This window comes from Carcharodon carcharias, chromosome 12, assembly GCF_017639515.1.
Source record: "Carcharodon carcharias isolate sCarCar2 chromosome 12, sCarCar2.pri, whole genome shotgun sequence".
Taxonomy (NCBI): Eukaryota; Metazoa; Chordata; class Chondrichthyes; order Lamniformes; family Lamnidae; genus Carcharodon; species Carcharodon carcharias.
The window spans coordinates 109,179,725-109,198,755 of record NC_054478.1 but is presented as its reverse complement, the minus strand read 5'-3'; the positions used below and the strand labels follow the sequence as shown (position 1 = coordinate 109,198,755).

Genomic DNA, 19,031 nt, shown 5'->3' with positions numbered 1-19,031 from the left:
TCAGCATACTTTGCCCCCTATGGACATTTCCTACATTCCTTAAACAATGTTAGGCATGTGCCAACATGGTTCAATACTCTACCCATTAAGGCATTCTGTATAAAAATCCTGGTGAAAGTCTAGTTTATCAGTTATTAATTTTAAGAACTAATGAACATAAAAATTAGAAGGAGTAGGCCATTTGGCCCCTTGAGCCTGCTCCACCATTCAATAAGATCATGTCTGATCTGAATATAACCTCAATCCCACATTCCTGCCTACAACCGATAATCTTTCACACCCTTGTTAATCAAGAATCTATCTAGCTCTGCCTTAAAAATATTCAAAGACTCTGCTTTCTCTGCCTTTTGAGGAAGAGAGTTCCAAAGACTCAGAACCCTCTGAGAGAAATGATTTCTCCTCATCTCTGTCTTAAATGAGTGACCCCATATTTTTAAATAGTGACCCCATAGTTCTGGATTCTCCCAAAAGAGGAAACATCCTCTCCACATCCACCCTGTCAAGACCTTGGGATCTTAATGGTTTCAATTAAGCCACCTTCTAAATTCCAGTGGATACTAGCCTAACCTGTCCCCCATAAGACAACCCAACCATTCCTGCTAGTCTAGTAAACCTTCTCTGAACTGCTTCTCATTCAGTACTGTACACAATACTCCAGATGTGGTCTCACCAATGCCCTGTACATCTGAAGCATAACCTCCTTACTTTTGTAATCAATTGCCCTTACAATAAATGATAACTTTCTAGTAACTGTCCTAATTACCTTCTGTATCTCCATAGTAACCTTTTGTGATTCATGCACTAGGACACCCAGATCCCTCTGAGTCTCAGAGCTTTGAAATCTCTCACCTGTTAGATAATAAGCTTCTTTTTTCTTCTTGCTGCCAAAATGAATGATGTCTCATTTTCCCACATTATTCTCCGTATAACTTATGTTCTTAACTTATTGTATACCTTTTAATCCACCTTTTAGAACCATGCGCCCCAAAATTGTCACCATTCCACAATGTTAGATGATTGCCATGTTATTTTTAGGAGTTTTCTACAAAAACAATCAACAAAGTGACAGAGAGAAGTACTCTCTGAAGCTTTAAATTGAGCTTCTGAAGCCATTAGTAATCTATGGCTTTAATTTAGTTGAAAGAATATCCATCAAGTGTTTGATTACACAATTTAAAAACTAGTATGTGCTCACCTGCTTCTCAAGCAAGGCAGCTGTGAAAACAAAACAAACCCTCCATCTAAAAATGAAGCACAAGCTGGGATTTTCCGCTACCCTTTGTGGCGGGTGTCATAGTGGGTGGGAGCAGAAAATATCGGGGGATCGCAAAAATAGGTTTCACATCTTTATAAAACTAGTTTGCAATCGTCTACTCCATCTGTCAATGGTGGGCCACGTTTCCCACCGCCGCACATCAGGAAGCTAATTTCAATACATTAGAATCTCATTATAAGCCCTGCTCGTGGAATCATCCCCCCCATGCCGGATCATGAGGTCACGCAGCATGATCGCATGCCGAAGTGTTTCACGACTGTACCTAAGCGACGTGCACCCTGGTGACCTTGCACTTAGCTCCGGACTTCGAGGTTTGTTTGCCTACCTTGCTTTGGGCACTTGTGGCCATCAGCACCAGGCTTCGCGGGCAAGCACCACATCACTTTTAGGAGGGCTCACAAGCAGCTCCATCTACCAGACCAGTGGTAAGGTGGGGGTGACTTTTCAATGGCTGCAGGACTAGTGCTTGCTTGGGGAAGGGGGAGAAGTGGCCTCAGGCAAGGGAAGAGGCTGCAGGACGAAGACTGTACTGGGGAAGGGGGGTATCCCAAGGTGTGTGTGGGGGCACATGTTGATCTGTGCAAGCGATCTCAAGATAGTGAGGACTGAGGAGACAGTCTCCAGAGGAGATGAGGCCAGATGGAGATGCGGTGGGGTATGCGTGAGAGAGTGAGTGGTGATGTTTTTTGATCTGGCAGTGAATGAGATGACAATGAATGTGTGATGGGCTTGTGAGGGTGAAAGTTTAGAGTGATGACTTGGTTGATTTACCCTAGTGGCACGGATGAGAGCATTCACCTCTTTCTGATCGCCACTGTCACTGCTTCCCAAGCCAGGGTGGTGAGATTGCTGGACCTCTTGCGGCCAGAACGGGGGTAGAGGACATCCTGGCGGGCCTCCAAAAGGCATTATAGTGACGGGTCACTGAACTCTTCTTGGCTTTCAGGGCCATGTCTTCATTGGCGCAGTTCTGGGCTGCAAGCAGTGAGAACTGTGTGGTGGCTGCAGTTTAGATACGGCACCTGGAGTGAGATAACGGTGAGGTAACAGTGTGGCGGGCGATTCAGAGGCTGCCCGCCAGCAAGACAGTGTGTTTCCTGTGGCTGCATAATTAACGAGGCAGGAAGCGGACAATACGGTACAAAAACCCCAGGTAAAACATCGTTTTTCACGCCTGCCACTGCACTTAGTGCAATTCAGGGAAAATTCCAACTAATGCATCAATGTTGTGCAGATTGTTCCAATCCTGTTGGATTCTGATTAATTATTCAACATCATGTCATCAGCTTGGCTCTGTGACCTATTTTCTAAGGAGTAAGGTAGGGTCACCTAATGCTAGCCACCAGCCCACCTTGAATCACTTTGTTCAATGCTACTTTGCCATAGTTTTCCAGCTGAGAAAATAAATGCATGACTTGAGCCACCTTCATGAGCTCTGATGAAGAGGACAGGGGAGAAAATACTCTCAGGTATATTCTCTCTTTTTTGTGAACGAGGTGCTCATCAGACTTACACATTTTGCAACTTTAGAAAACTAAATTACCACAACTTTCTAGCTGCTAAAAATCTCAAAAGACTATTGGATTCTTAAATGGTTTTTAGACAAATCCTATGGGAATTTAGGAACTAGCGCGTTAATGGCCTGGCCAGTTAAAATTGGCTGAGCCTCCCTGCTACTCCAATTGGACAAACAGGTTGCTGGCTTTGTTACATCCCCTGGCGGCTGTTAACATTGAGCCTGACATGTCAAAGTAGGGCTTGAACAAGTGATTTTCTGACACAGTTGCTTAAGCCCTACTGCTGAGCAAGACTGGCATTTCAATACAAGAAGCTTAAAAACAGCTTATGGCAAATCAAATGCTTCAATCAATTACACAGTAACTATGATACTAGAGGGGTATTTGACAGCTGTCAGTAAAAATTGATGACTGTTATTTTCATCCAACTTTAATTAACCCACAAATAGACAATTGCCACTAGCTAGATGGTAGAACACATTCAATCAAATTCATTCAAATGAGGAAGGCTGTGTATAACTTAGAGCTCACTCCATTTCACTGGACACATTGGGTGGAATTTAAGGTGCTCCCCCAGAGACGGGTTTGAAGGCTTGGGGGCCCATGTGATCGGACAGGAAGGTGTGGAGTGAAGATCCAACTGTGTTCCCACCTGCCTCCGACTTAGTCCAGGGCAGGAAAGATCGAGGATGGCCTTCCCGTCTAGAAGCCAATTGAGGCCCTTGTAACCACTTAAGGGCCTCATTACACCATCACCAGTATTTAAACCTTGACAGTCAGGCCTGGGGCTTGGTAAAGGAGGTCCTGCCTTGCTGGGCTTTCTAAGGTGGAAATGGTGGGACCTGGAGTAAGACACACCTCTGCTCTTTAAATCAACATCCGCCCCACCCAATCGCTGGCCTCCATGTCCAGCCCTGGCAAACCTGCCCCGCTCACCTTCTTCCTGAGGCTCCAGTGACGATCCATGTTGTGGGCCGCAATGCAGTACCTGCAATAGCCACCATTCCAAGTGGTGCTGCCAGTTCTGGTGACCTACCTGCCTCTGATTGGCTGGCAGTTCATGCAGGTGGTACATCTGCCCCACACTGAGATTTCTGGGGGGAAATTCCCCTCACAGGTGCTGGGAATCCCAATGCGGATCAAATAGGTGCCTGGGTGGGATTAAATCCCATTGGGCCTCCTGGAAATGGACGTGGCAGAGCTGCCACCAGTTTTCCAGCTGGAGGATGCCCCTCCCACTCCCCCCGACACCCCTGCCACGACCATTAAATTCCACCCATTATCTATTAACATTTGTTCTGTTTTCAAAGTAATGGAGTTGAAGAACAGCCATTTGCTGTAAATTAATTAGTTAAAATCAGTGTTCACAAAACAGCACATTTCCATGTGTCTGCTACAATGACGGGCGACAGGATGAAAAATTAAACAGTTTTTTTACTTAATAATAAGTGGTAACACCAACAGCAAATCCTACCCTTCACTACAATGTATAAAGTCCATCCTTTAAGAAATATGCATAATATCCAATCCTTTAAAGGGATATCACCCAAATTCTTAACACTCATCTCTTTTAGCCAATCGAGATATGGTGTCAGTCTGCAAGGCAAAAGAGCACTGCCACCCTGATTCCTAGAGCAGAATTTTGTGCTTGACGTACTGGGGGTGTGCCCCGCCAGTCAGCACATAAAATGACGGATGGTGATGTTGGGCGAGCGATGAAGTTCTTCGCACGCCCGCCATTAATTGATAGGCTAGTTAAAGCCCTTAAATCGGCAATTGATGCCGATAATCAGGTGCCCATGCGATCTTCGGCTCGGCGCACGGGCGCAATGGGCAGGCAGGTGAGAGACTTTTTTAATAAAATTCATGCACAAGCGGCATAAGAGGGCTCAGTAAGGTTGTCAATCTGGTCTGTGAGTATTTACAGCAGAAAGTTTTTAAACTTGCCTGTGTGATCTGGAGCAGTTCAGAATGAATTCCAGCAGCTTTCTGTGTACTTTGAACCTTCAGCTCAGCACTCTTCAGTCAGTAATCCTTATTGGGCCTGCAGCTTTCCGAAGGCCTCTCTTTAGCCTGGGTATGGGTTCTGACATGTCCACTGGAGGCAGCTCCTCTGAGGAGGAAGGGAGGGCTAGAATGAAGAGGAGGCCAGGAGTACACAATCAGCCTCCAGAGGAGTCACCTTTGGGAGTACAGGAACAGGTACAAGGTGCACAGGGCCAAGAGGTAGTCCAAGGTGGAAGGGGCTGCAGAAGGTGCCACTATCCTGCTGTCAGGGTATACAGGCAGAGAAGCAGCTACCTCAATATGACTGAGGTGCAGTGCCGAAGGAGGCTCCGACTGTCAAGGGAAACAGTCAACTATATCTGTCAGATGATTGGCCCTGAGATCTCTCCTAACTGTGTGGGTGGACACCCATACCAGTGGCTCTGAAGGTCACAGCTGCCCTCAGCTTCTATGCATCTGGCTCCTTCCAGGGCTCGGTGGGTGATCTTTGTGGTGTCTCCCATCAGCTGTCCACACTTGTGTCAAGCAAGTCACAGACATTCTGTTCAGATGTGCATTGACCTTAATCCACTTCTGCTGGGACCAGGTAAGCCAGACACAGCGAGCCAGAGGCTTCGCAGCCATTGCTGGCTTCCCCCACGTCCAGGGTGCCATTGACTGCACACATGTGGCCATCAAGGCGCCAGCAGGTGAGCCCGGTGCCTTCACCAACAGGAAGGGCTTCCACTCCATGAATGTGCAGATAGTGTGTGATCACAGGATGCTGATTCTACAAGTCTGTGCAAGGTACCCAGGCAGCACCCACGACACCTACATCCTCAGACACTCCCAGGTGCTGGGGCTCTTCAGTACTCCAGCCCGGCTGGATGGATGGCTGCTGGGTGACAAGGGCTATCCCCTCAGAAAGTGGCTGATGATGCCTCTCCGCCATCCAAGAACAGAAGCTGAGCAGCGCTACAATAGGAGCCACGCCTCCACAAGGGCTGTGGTGGAGAGAACCATCGGTCTTCTCAAGATGCACTTCCGATGCCTGGACCGCTCGGGGGGCACACTCCAGTACGCCCCAGATTGTGTCTTGGTGATAGTGGTTGCATTCTGCGTTTGCCACAATCTTGCGCTGGAAAAGGGAGACGCAGTGAATGATGAAGATGTTGATGCAGTGGATGTGGCTGCACACGATGAGTCCAGCACTGATTCTGAGGATGAGGAAGCACAGGGGAATGATGAGGGGCTAAACGCTGACCCGGGACTACACCAAGGAGGCAGGGACACCTGGGACACTTTAATCCAACGAACCTTCAACTAGCTCCACACAAATGGATCAGGAGGACCAGCCTTGCCTGGCGCTTCACTACTCGGCATTTAAGCGCTACATCTGCCACTTCATCAGCTGCAACGAAAGACTTTGGACATAAAGCTCCATGTCCACTCAAAGACTCAAGACATGTCTTTAAAACATACAAATGCAGAACAAAGGAGCCACCCTCAACCATGGTAACACATCTCGATTTTATTTTATCGATCATAAAGTCACACAAAATGAAGCAAAATGTTTTTCAACCATAAACAAATGATAATTCCCTAATATAATAATAAAAACAAAAAAACTGCGGATGCTGGAAATCCAAAACAAAAACAGAATTACCTGGAAAAACTCAGCAGGTCTGGCAGCATCGGCGGAGAAGAAAAGAGTTGACGTTTCGAGTCCTCATGACCCTTCGACAGAACTTGAGTTCGAGTCCAAGAAAGAGTTGAAATATAAGCTGGTTTAAGGTGTGTGTGTGTGTGTGTGGGGGGGCTCTTCCCCCACCCCCCCCACACACTCACACACCTTAAACCAGCTTATATTTCAACTCTTTCTTGGACTCGAACTCAAGTTCTGTCGAAAGGTCATGAGAACTCGAAACGTCAACTCTTTTCTTCTCCGTCGATGCTGCCAGACCTGCTGAGTTTTTCCAGGTAATTCTGTGATAATTCCCTAATCCAGGGCCAACACAAAGCACCAGTGAGAAACCCATGGTATGCCTAAGGTGCTTTATGCTTACGTTTATGGGTGCTATGTCTTGGTGCCGCCCTATCGTTTGGAGTGGCTTCTGAGACAGCCTGCTGATTCTGCTGTCCTGTTGGCCTCAATGACCTTGGTGGTCGTCCTGTGGCCGTGGAGCCTGTGCTGGCCCCGCCTGAGAGGGAGCTGCCAGGTCCACAGCTGGCAATTCCCCAGTCTTCGCAGCCTCACCTAATGAAGCGGTCACTGGGAGAGGGACGGAGCAGCTGCTGCCCTCATCCGGGGCGCCATGAGAGGAGCCCACAGATACAACAGGAAGCTGCTCCACCGGTGGGAAGATTGTCCTGGACCCCCCTGCTCACCAATAGATGGGCAATGAGCTGGGAAGCTTGAAGCCCACACCATCTCCCACATTGGCAATGACCAGCTGTGGCCACTGGTGCTGTGATGGCTTGCAGGTCCGAGCGTAATCCCAGGAAAAGCTGCATGTTCTCCTAGAAGCCCCTCTCCATGAGAGTCACCTCTCTCCATGGAGGAAGCATGACGCTCTGACATGAGGCTCATTGCATCACTGATGCTCCATGTGGACTCCTCCATCATGGACACCAAGCAAAGCATAGTCTCTTGCAACACTCCCAAATGCTCCCGCACACCCAGCTGCATTTCCTGCAGCTGCTGCATCGCGGATGACTCCAGAGGCTCATTATCACGCCCTAACTCAGCATGTACCTGGTCACCTGCAGTCCTCCGGCTGCTGACACCATTGGCACTCTCTGTCTTTGCCAGCTCCTCCAGCAATTGTGAAGTGCCCTCTCCACTGTGCCCCGGGACACTAGCCGATGTTGCAAATCTCACCGATGTGCTAGTATCTGCGCTGGTGCCTGCCTGGCACAAATGGTGTGACGCAGGTGACAGTTCAGGGCCCTCAGGTGTGAGAGGGGGTTTCTGCAATTGCTCCTGGTAGACAGGCTCTGATGATACTGAAATTAACAATAAGGACAGTGGATCAGTTAGCATGCATACAGTGACACTCTTCATCCCTTTCCCCCTGGCTCATTATGTGCTCAACTTTCCAGAAGGTATGGAGATGAATATTGGTGGGGTGGCAAATAGGAGGGGACCCAAATATTACAGGCGGATACAGACAGGCTGGTCAGATTGCCTAAGGAATGCCAAATGGAATGTTATGTGGATAAGTGTGAGGTGATGCACTTGGGCAGGAGAAACAAGGTACGGGAATACACAAGGAATTGTGGGACCGTGGAAAGTAAGGAGGATCAGAGGGACCTTGCTGGGCATGTCGACAGGCCCCTTAAGGTAGCAGGACAGGTACATAAGGCGTTTAAGAAGGTAAATACCATACATCCCTTTATTAGCTGAGGAATAGAGTATCGGAACAGGGAGGTCATGTTACAAGTGCAGAAATGCTGCCTAGGACACAGCTATAGTCCTGTGTGCAGTTGTGAAATGCGCTTCACGGGAGGGATGTGATTGGAGTGGAGAGAGTGCAGAGGTCATTGACCAGGATGCATGCTGGGCTGGAGAGTTGGGGTTATGAAGACACATGGCATAGACTGGGGATATTTCCCCCGGAGCAGAGGAGATTGAGGGGGGATATGATTGAGCTTTATAACATTATGAGGGGCATAGAAAGGGTGGACAGAAAGGAACTTTTCTCCTTGGTGGAGGGATGAGTAACCTAGTGTCACTGATTTAAGGTGAGGGGCATGAGGTTGACAGGTGAGGTGATGAGGAACTCTTGCACACAGTAATGTGGGACGCACTGCCTGAAAGGGTGATGGATACAGAAACCCTCCTAACATGTAATAAGTATTTGGATGTGCAGTTGCGATGCCATGGCATACAAGGCCATGGGGATAGTGGTCAGAAATGGGATGAGGTGACCTTGGAAGGTGGTTGACACGCGCATCTTTGAAGGGCTGAGGGACCTTTGTCTATGACCCACACCTCTGACTCCATCAGTCTGTGAATGAGCAATGTTGCTTCATTAACAATTCAAACAAGTATTAGTGCTTTGGATGGTGGGAAGACAGAGCGGATGTCACTTTGGACCTCAAATACCTGGCCGTTCCACCCCAGCCTCACTGACACCTGTGGACCTGGGTGCATGGTGCCTCTCAAGCTCCAGGGCCTCCTGCTCGAATTGGCTCAAAATCACCAGCTGGGCCTGGCCGCCTCCAGTGAGCAAACACTCACAGGTATTGTGAGCATTTTTCTCCTGAAAAACAGAGACCATTCATTGCGGCTAATCTCACATGGTCTCTGCATGCGCACGCTGCACCCCAACCACAGTGGCCCATATCAGGCCTCCAGTGCCTCCTCCCCCCGCTACTGCTGATCAGTCACACCTGCTCCAATCCCCCCACAGCGGCCACCATGGACACATTCTGCATCCATCATTTTAAGAAACACACTGTCTTAGCTCCCATAGCAAGGAGGTGCAACTAGGTGCAGCGTCGAGGGCAGCAGATGGCTCTTGGCCACGAGACCTTGAAGCTCCCCTTCCACAACCTCATCTCCGTGAATAGGACATGTGTTGGAGTTCTGATTATGCGCCGAGCTGCATCTCCTGCAGGTTGCCCCCAGACTAGTCATGTGCGACTAAGGGTAACACATGGTGCGGGGGAGAACCCATCTCCTCATGAACTACTGAGGCTGATGTAAGCATGAGTACTATCTGCTTGCTTGCCCACCCAGCGTATGAGAAATGCCCAACATGACTCAATGCAGTCATGACAGTAAGACTTGGGTGGTGCCCTCAAAGGCTAAGGCTACCTGCTGGGTTAAATGCCCAATGCCAACATGGTACTCACCCATCCAGAGCGTAAGAAATCATTGAAGGGCTTACGGTGCTGGATCCAGATGCACTGCACCACATTATGGGAGCTCACCACCTCCGCCACCTCCTCCCAGGCACGTTTGGTCATGTGGGGGGGCCTCCTCCTCCCATCCTGGGAGACCAACACCTCCTAATGCGCTGCCACCTCCTTGAGGAGGGCAGCAAGACAATCAGAAAAGCAAGGGGCACATTGTCCGCCCCGCTGGCCTACCCTGCAGCCTGCCCTGCTCCTGTGGCAGACCCTGCAGCCTGCCTTGCTCCTGTGGCAGACCCTGCAGCCTGCCCTGCTCCATGGCAGACCCTGCAGCCTGCCCTGCTCCTCTGCCCTTCCCTCCAGAGTTCTCTGCTGAGCAGACCCCTTGCGGTTGGATCTCCAGGTGGTCATTGCAAGCAGCCTACAGGAGGCTGCCAGGCCTTCTTTTAAACAGACTGCTGGGTCACCATTGGACCTGGCAGTCTGTGCACGCTCGCCGCAGCCCACACACTCCCGCTATCCACGGGAGTCGGAAATGCGCTGGGCGGGCCTTAATTGGGCCCACATCCGCTTCTGCTTCACCCGCCAAATGGAAGATTTTGGCCCTAGTAATTGTTTTGGTGCAAACACTTCTAATCCTACAACAACATAATGATGAAATGTTAGGTATTTTCTGGTAGCATTTTCAGTGTAAGTGGGACTGTTCAGCTAAAGGAAACACTTGCTTACTGACACATGTTTTATCAACTGAACCGATGGATACATGAAGTACTTACACTTCCGTGTAATTTTCTTGATTACCCCTCTGTAAAATGCTTTGGGGCATATTTCTACATTAATAGTGCTAGATAAATGCAAATTGCTGTTGTTATTATGCTCATTAAGAAACGGTCTACTGCTTTTTTTCAGTTTTCAGATATTTATGTCCCATTATGGGTTTTATCATGCTGGATGAATGCCTGTCACCTATAACTAGAGCCACAACAAGAAGGACAAAATGGGGCTTTGTTGTAAGTCTGTAATTAATTATATTTTAATTACTCCAATGGTAAATCTAGAAAAGAGGAATGATCTCTTGTCACAAATCTCCTCAGTACTAATCAATGGCATTAGTCATGATTTTCAAAAGCAGTGAGCTTTTTTTAAAAAATCAGTTATTTTGTTTTGAAAGTTTGGACAAGTTTTCTAGATTTTGAATTGTATTTTCAACCCCTAATACCTCCAATCCTCTACTGAAAGTCTGAGGCATGCAGTGCTACAGTTCTGAGTCCTCTCAGCCCTTCGGTACCTAACTCATTATGCATCCTTCATGTATAGGCCTAAGGAATGAGGGTCGGCAAGCTATTCATTCAAGGAAAGAGATTACAGGTGCAAACTTGCATAACTTACAACAATGATCACTGGATAAAGATCAAAACCATGAAACTCTGACTGGGGTGGGAGCCTGTCACTCTGATCTGACCTCCCAACATTTCTTCATGGTGGGCCCCTCTGCTGCACCTCTACAGGCATAGGACAGCTATTTAAATGACACCGTCCACCCAATTTGGGACATGGTTTATGTCCTATAGGGTCATAAATCTTGTCCCACGACATTTCTAGCAGCAGAGCAGAAATCTGGAACATAGAGCCTCTGAGATTGGGCACTTTTTCTGATTATTTTCCCCTCCCCAATGAAGCGTTTGAGATCAATTATGTATCATCAATCAACTAATTTCATAGCGAAGGGCAGGCACTTTCATTTTCCACCAAATGTTTGCTATGTCCACACAAAAACTGAGTGCTGTGTGTTTGCTGCTATGTTAGTACCTTTTGATATTAAGCATATAGGTACCTCTTTCGCTTTCTATTTCCCTCTCACATACACATGGCATGAGAATTAGCTTTCTAAAATTAAAACAACAACTAGTCATTTGGTAGTACAGAACTTGAGTATTGCTGAAAAAAGACATTTTGTTGGAGCTTTTCATCTTGCACTCATAAGGACAATCGCAAGAATACCAACTTGTGCAATTGAGCTCAGTTTTAAAGGCACCATGTATGCCCAAATAGATGGTGTTGCCATAGGATCCCCTCTAGGCCCTGCTCTTGCAAACATCTTTGTTGAGTTCCATGAGAAATATCTCTTCGATGGAATGACACCTGGCCTCCTACCCCGCACATATTTCTGATATCTGGATGATACGTTTGCTACATTTAAATCTGTAGCTGCATGTAATAATTTCCTTGCATGTCTTAAAGTGCTCCATCCTGTGTTAAAATTCACCTTTGAAATAGAGCAGTCAAATGAACTCACCTCCCTTGACATACTAGTTGAGAAATCTGCCAGGGAGTTCTCTACCGCGGTCTACCGCAAGCCTACCTTCACTGGTCAATACACATGTTGGGATTCTTACTGTTCTACATGCCATAAGATTGGCCTTATCGGCAACCTTGTAAATAGGGCCCAAGCCATTTTCTCACCATGCAATCTTGAAGCTGAAATAAGGTGCATTAAAGACATCCTGTGGGATAATGGCTACTCTAGTCAGATCATTTTTCACTGTATATCGCACAAACTCTTTCCCTTTAGGTGAAGCTAGTTGTTTCACGCTGCTACTGTGCAGTAGCAATGAATGGTATTCACCACTAATAGGATGCTGCTGTCAAGCCAAAAAGACTTTCTGCCTATCAGACAACATAAGTCCCAAAGACTGATGGATCATATCAAACATGTCCCTTCCATTGTTCGCAATGGGCAAGGTACAGACCATACACAATGAGCCTGTGCTTGCAAAACTCAAAACACAGTGTCCAATATTAGATGTGATTTCGCAATTGGACAACATTGGCTAAATAATCCTCAGTGTGCTAAAAATTACGCTGATAGCCACACTTGCAGTGTGGCACTTTTTCATGCACTGGAAGCTACATATATTAATACACAAGGCCCTGTTCTTTGCAGACAGAAAGAATATGTACACACAGTGTGCATGTTTCAGCTAAACAAAATAAGTGATAGCCAATCGCTGCTTCATTCCTCGGGGTAATACCTAACCAATCAGAGTTAAGCTGCCTGGTTTAAAATTTCAAACAATGCTTGGCAGTTAACTGTCAGTTACCATTAACTGGCATATTCTCCATTGCACCACCTCTACCAGTGAGGTGGCATCCTATTAGTGGTGAATACCACTCATTGCCAAACAAGCAGCACACTCTTCTCAAACAGTATAAAGTTGTTGCTTCCCTTGGCATTGGTATTCTTGCAATTGTCGTGATGAGTGCAAGACTAAAAGCTTCGATAAAATGCCTTTTTTCTGCAATACTAAAACATCATCATTTATTCTTAATTTGGCTGGGGAGAATCAGATCAGCCACCCTTTCTACATGTCGCCTGATCTGACTTTCCACTGATAGAATTTGTTACACTCCCATTTGGAGTGTTAGCTTAAAATTATCACATAGAATTTGAATGTAGTGTTCAGCTTTATTGTCTTACTTGTTCTACATACTAAACTGAAGTCTTTTTCAGTGAATGCATTGCCCAGTGCGAAAGAGAACCATACGGAACAGAAATAGATTTGTCTGTGCTGAGTTCACTGAATTCAACCAGTCTGAAGAAAAGGGAACAACAATTAGCCTTAATGCCTCTGAGTTAGGGTGGGAAAATAATTAACATAACATTCACACTTCTGTTCCCAGGTGACTGCTGGGGATCCTCCACAGTTGAAGAACCCATCAAATCATACCGTCCATTATATTATTTGCTCCTTTAGTGTGTGACTGATGTAGGAGTCATAGCTAGGAATACAAACAATATACAACAAATATGTGGGTTCTTTATTGCAACTTGAACTGGAACATATGTACACATGATGAGTACAGGAGCATATTAACATATCTCTTACTCTGTCGGTTTACATCCATATCTCCTGGGTCATGTGAGGCATGGCATCACTTCCTTCAGTGATTCTCCACTTACAGTCTCTTAAAGTCATCCACAACATCCTCCTTTTTTTTCCAAAGGTAGCACATCCCATTAATCAGAAAACATATGTATGATGTACAATTGTGTTGTGGCTCAGAGTTATTATACAGGAATAAAACAAAATTTAATTTACAAGTACACAAAACTAAGCACTTTGGAAACTTTGAGGTCTAGTTATTTGACCATATCTAAACATCTGTTCTGAAATGTGATCACTTCATGAACCTTCTGATTCACTGACAACTCAGAACTTTTGACAACCTGTTCTTCATCTGTGCATGTAGCTTCCATGTCCTCATTGTTGACCCTTGTCTTTGATCTTTTCTGTGATGTGACAGGAGTATCAGATGTGGTAACATCGTGTAACTCTCGAGTTTTCTTCAGTTCATTCTGAGAATTGCACCACTGTGTGTCTTAATTTAATATGGGCTAGTTCATGGGCTAGTTGCACACCCTAGCAACCTCTGCAGGATACCAAGTTCCCAACGAATGATTGAGAACTTTGGCCTTCTGTCCTACTTGCAATTGAGCCAATTCTGATACTTCTTCCCTATCATACAACACCTCATCTTCCCTTGTTTGGAAGGAAAACACCTCATCTACCCTTGTTTGGAAGGAAATACATCTTGTACTGTTGAAAACTTAGAAAGATGATGACTGGACAGAGTAGTTCAAATATCACCTCTCTAGGCAATGGTACACCCATGTCTGAAGTAGTTGTTCAGAGGTATAGCATTGCAAATTTAATATCTTGTCCTGTCTGCATGCACTTTAAAATTAACAATTTGATGGTACGAACCATGCATTCAACCATATTGTTAGACTTTAGATATCGTAGCAATGATGCCTCATGACACATATGTTGTGAAATGATCTGCCTGTATATTGTGACCGTTATCAGAGATAAGTTCTTCTGGCATGTCAAATAAACTGAAAAGAGCACTGATTGTATCCACAACCACTGCACTTGATGTATTGTGTAGCTGCCTGATGATCAGAAATTTTGTGACCTAACCTGTACAAGGAAAAAGTTATTACCTTGAACGTGAAATAAGTGTGTGCCAATCTTCTCTCATGTATGTGGAGGGGCTTCATATGGAATCAAAGACTTCTTCTGTTGATCTGGTTGATATCTTTGACATACCTCACAGGATTTCTCCACCTTTTCAACATCGCTATTGCTTCCTAGCCAGTAAACCATCTTTCTGGCAGGATGTCTGATACGTTCAGACCCTAAAGGTCCTTGATATAATTGGGTTAGAATATCAGAATACAGAGTTTTGGGTATCAGGACTTGTTACCCTATAAAAATCACCTCTCAGGATAAGCCAAAAAACAGTGTAGAAGTTCGGTTACTTCCTGTATAGTGTCAGGCCATCCTTCCGGAATCACGTTCTATGACAGTGATGGGGAAGGGTCATGTAACATCTCATCTCTTAATTGCGTGCATTTGTGGAATCAAAAGCTCATGAGATTGATCTTCAAGATATCTTCAATCTCTGTATCTCTACCATAGTCATGCAAATCTAGCAAGACATCTGCATCTTGATGTGGGTTAGGCAACCCGCTCAGGGTGTTATGACCATTTTGCTGCACAGTTTATATTAGACATAACAATCGTACCCCTGAAGCTTTACCAGAAGTCTTTGCAACTGCAGTGAGCATTCGTAAGTGGTTTGTACTGTATGGTTTCCAGAGGCTCGTGGCCAGTCTCCATGGTGAAGTGTTTTCTGAAGAGGTAGGTGTGAAACATGGTTAAGCCAAAGATCAGGGCTTATGTCTTACACTCAATATTGGAATAGTTACCCTTGGTCTTTGACAAACTCTTTGATGCCAAGGTGATTGGCTTCACATCCTGCAGGATGCATGCGCTCAATCCCCTCTGGGATGCGTTGGCTTCCAAAATGATCTCTTTGGTAGGATTGTTGTATTGCAGTATGCTTTCATGGTTCGATAATGCTGGTTTTACTGACTCACACACTTGCTGGAGGTCTTCCTGTCACAAGTAGGTGTTTCTTTGCACAACAATTCTCCAAGTGGAGCTGCTCACTCAGTAAAATTAGGAATATATGGGGCCAAAAATTTAAACAGCCTGAGGCACCGTTATAAGACCTCCTGGTCCTGGTGAGTTAGCATGGCTTTGACAACCCCAATTTTTCTGAGTCTGGGCATATTCCTTTGGCGGAATATATCAACCTAGAGAAGGTAATGTGCCCAATGTTGACTTCTTGCTATTACATATGAGGCCCTCATGGTGAGCAACTAGCATTAGCAAATGCAAGTTTCAGTTGTGTTCAGCTGTGGTCCTTCCCATTGCTGCAATGTTATTGGGTATACAGATATAGACCAGGACACTTGCTGTTATCCTGTCCTTGTATTGTTGGAACACCTCTTGACTGACACACAGTCCAAAGGGTAACCATCTGAAATAGTATCTCCTGAATGGCATTTTAAATGTTGTAAACATCTGAGACTCTTTGGTCAAGTGGACAGACCAATATCTCTACTTTGAAAAATACTTTGCATCAGCGAACTTAGGATTCAACACTTCAAGGATAAGGATCTTCTGTGGACTTTGACTGAAGGTTAAGTTCAGCTGTCATGCGTCTAAGTAAACCCTGAGATTACCATCTTTTTTTTAAGCACACAGGTGATGGAGCTACATCAATGAATATGCTGGTACACTGGTAGGATGACTCCATTGCGCCCCATCTCATCGAGCTCCACTTTAAGCTTCTCTTGAATGTGTATGCTGCACTTCTTTGGTATATCGATAGTCGGAACTGCACCCTCCCTTACATGCAATATGCCAATTCTCTTGAAGTAACCAATTGCATCAAACCTATCCAGGTTGAGCAATTTCAGGTCTCTAAGCAACTCAATGCATTCCGTGCTGCAACCTTCTGTACATATACCTCATTGTATATGATGATCTGTAAATCTTGACAAACTGAAGACCTGCAACAGCTGGGCCAACTGTGTCTACAATGTGAAACTGTTGTGATACCCATTCCCACTTCCCATAGCTGCACTTCAAGCTTATCATTCCAATGTACTTGACTGGCGAGCCATTGTAAGCAGACAGCCTTGCCATGGTGGGTTGTACTATAGATTCCCAATTCTCTACAAACATAGCCTTCAACATACAGAGAGGCACAATATTAGCACTTGCTCCTGTATCGATTTTAATCTCAAGTGAATGCTTACCACTCTTCTGTGGACAATCAGGGAGAATGCCTCAGATTTAGTAATAGCATCAACATGTTGATCCACATTGACAATACAGAATGCGTGTTCAAATCCTCTTCATTTCCTCGCCAACCTGGTGTACCTTCTTAGACTTTTGCTGCGTGTTAGCCTATCCTTGACTGCGGTTACCCATTGTGCCTTGTATGCTTTTCCTCTGCATGTGACTTGTCACCACTTTTCAATGTATGCTGTGAGCTTGGCTTCCTGCATTGCCTTGTCCAATGTCTATGCACTCCACACACTTTGCGCAGGCTCTGGTGTACTGGAAATTGCAAATTGTATCAGTCAGGCCACATTTACCACAAGGCTTGGTATACTTGTGACATTTAGTTACCATACCAATTGTTGTAACCACCCCCAATGCTTGTAATTGTTGATATCCAACCATGATGGCTTCAAATTTCCTTCCATTATTGAGTAATGCATCAATGCTGTACTCTTTCTTAATCTCCAGTGGATATTTTTGAAAGGCATGCATTGGGGTAGTCATGATGACAAGTTCCAAAATCCATTCCCACAATTCAAAATCTAAAAAGTCACACTCTTCGGGTTTGTCTTGGCACCTTGCAACAAAATGGTTGATGGACTCATCATGTCACTGCCGGTATGTCATCAGCTCCAACCTATGGATCTGGAGGTTGACCTTTACTTTAAGCTGATCTTCCAGGAGTGTCCATATTTTGTTAGGGTTTTTTTGATCCTCAGCCGAAAATCACAGAATCACAGAGTGCAGAAGAGGCCTTTTAGCCCATCGAATCTGCAGCGATATGTGAGAAACACCTGACCTACCTACCTAATCCCATTTATCAGCACTTGAATGTTATGACGTGCCAAGTGCTCATCCAGGTACTTTTTACAGGATGTGAGGCGACTCCACCACCCTCCCAGGCAGTGTATTCCAGACCATCACCACCCTCTGGGTAAAAAAGTTTTCCTCACATCCCCCCTAAACCTCCTGCCCCTCACCTTGAACGTATGTTCCCTCGTGACTGACCCTTCAACTAAGGGGAACAGGTGCTCCCTATCCACCCTGTCCATGCCTCTCATAACCTGATACACCTCGATCAGGTCGCTCCTCAGTCTTCTCTGCTCCAACAAAAACAACCCAAGTCTATCCAACCTCTCTTCATAACTTAAATGTTTCATCCCAGGCAACATCCTGGTGACTCTCCTCTGCACCCCCTCCAGTGCAATTGCTTCCTTCCTATAATGTGGCGACCAGAACTGCACACAGTACTCCAGCTGTGGCCTCACCAAGGTTCTATACAACTCCAACATGACCTCCCTACTTTTGTAATCTATGCCTCAATTGATAAAGGCAAGTGCCCCATATGCCTTTTTCACCACCCCACTAACATGCCCCTCTGCCTTCAGAGATCTATGGACACACATGCCAAGGTCCCTTTGTTCCTCAGAACTTCCTGGTGTCATGCCATTCATTGAATATTTCCTTATCAAATTACTCATTCCAAAGTGGATCACCTCACACTTTTCAGGGTTAAATTCCACCTGACACTTACCTGCCCATTTGACCATCTTCTATATCTTCCTGTAGCCCAGGACACTCAACCTCACTGTTAACCACCCGACCAATCCTTGTGTCATTCACAAACTTACTAATCCTACCCCCCACATAGTCATCTATGTCGTTTATATAAAGGACGAATAATAGAGGACCCAGCACAGATCCCTGTGATACGCCACTGGACACTGGCTTCCAGTCACTAAAGCATCCTTCTGTCATCACCGTCTGCTTCCTACAAGTAAGCCAATTTTGAATCTACCTTATCAAATTACCCTGTATCCCATGTGCATTTGCCTTCTTTATAAGTCTCCCATGTGGGACCTTGTCAAAGGCTTTGCTGAAATCCATATAAACTATATTAACTGCACTACTGTCATCTACACACGTGGTCACCTCCTCAAAATATTCAAATTTGTTAGGCATGACCTCCCTCTTACAAAGCCATGCTGACCATCCCTGATCAAACCTTGCCTCTCCAAGTGGAGATAGATTCTCTCCTTCAGAATTTTCTCCAATAGTTTCCCTACCACTGACGTGAGACTCACTGGCCTATAGTTCCCTGGCTTATATCTACAACCCTTCTTAAATAGTGGAACCACATTAGCCGTTCTCCAGTCCTCTGACACCTCCCCCATGGCCAGAGAGGAATTA

At 45.7% G+C, this 19,031-nt stretch overlaps 1 protein-coding gene across 1 annotated transcript in view; it reads right to left on the bottom strand.

Annotated features, from left to right (window-relative positions):
* kcnh3 (potassium voltage-gated channel, subfamily H (eag-related), member 3) overlaps positions 1-19,031 on the bottom strand; it is an 856,837-nt gene that overhangs the window by 285,078 nt on the left and 552,728 nt on the right. The gene's annotated exons all lie outside the window — the stretch shown is intronic.